The sequence below is a fragment of the Malaclemys terrapin genome, chromosome 3 (assembly GCF_027887155.1).
Source record: "Malaclemys terrapin pileata isolate rMalTer1 chromosome 3, rMalTer1.hap1, whole genome shotgun sequence".
Taxonomy (NCBI): Eukaryota; Metazoa; Chordata; order Testudines; family Emydidae; genus Malaclemys; species Malaclemys terrapin.
In genome coordinates this window covers 89,730,570-89,731,549 of record NC_071507.1, presented here as the reverse complement: position 1 = coordinate 89,731,549, position 980 = coordinate 89,730,570, and positions in this window count along the sequence as shown.

Sequence of the window (980 nt, the reverse complement as noted above, 5' to 3'; positions counted from 1 at the left end):
GGCAGCAATCCCTGTAAAGTAGGCCAAACCCCCAAAAAGAGAGAAGCTGGAGCGGGGGAGGGGAATAGGGACAAAAAACCTAAGACCTCTTTGTCTTCTGACTCAAACAACTCTTCTACTGAGGAAGGGGAGCTCTCAGCTTTTAGGCTTTGAGAAGTACATGGGCGGGGGGGGAGGGGGAAATGCTACAAAGGTTTTTTCTGAAATCTTTAAAGCCTCGTGCAAAAAAGTTGTATCCACAATCCAGATCCACCCTGAGCAGGTGCTGGAGGACAAGCCCAAAGGCAAATACCTGTCTTTTAAATCCTCACCTGCGACAGCAATCCCCCTGTACCCATCCAGTGAGGAAGTGGTCAGAGAAGAATGGGGAAACCCCTGATGAGGGTAAATGCCTTTTTACAGCATATATTTCTACCCCACTACAAAGCTCAGCTTCAAAGGTGGGAGCTGTTTTTTCCTTGAAAGCATTTCTCTATTGAACCACATTTTAACTATCCCCTGCAAAGCCTGTTCAGGACAGGCACTATTCAAGAGTCTGCTGCCTAGCAATGGCAACCCTAAATTTTTTCATTCTCACACTCATGCTAATAAATGTATTTAGTTAGAAATATTGTTGAGTACCCTATCTAAATCAAGGTATTAAGGCACAAGCTAGGGAAGGAAACCTTTCAAAGTACGTTAATAAGGATTTGGGTAATTAATGACAACTAAATGACCTTTTTATTAGCCCTGTTAATTTTTTGTGAGCAAACAACTTGCCCCTCTACCCCACTTCCTGCCCACCCCAAGAAGAATCTATTCTAGGGGAATTGGTGGAGGTCAAATAGCAATTCCCATGGTTCACGGGTGAGCCAAGGCTTGATTTCTAATTTAACTTAAAAAATAAAGCTAGCAATACACAGCTTAATAATTTATAAAGTAGCTTTGACTTTTGGTCAAATGTTTTATTGCTACTTAAGCAGCTTTGCTGCCAACAAAGT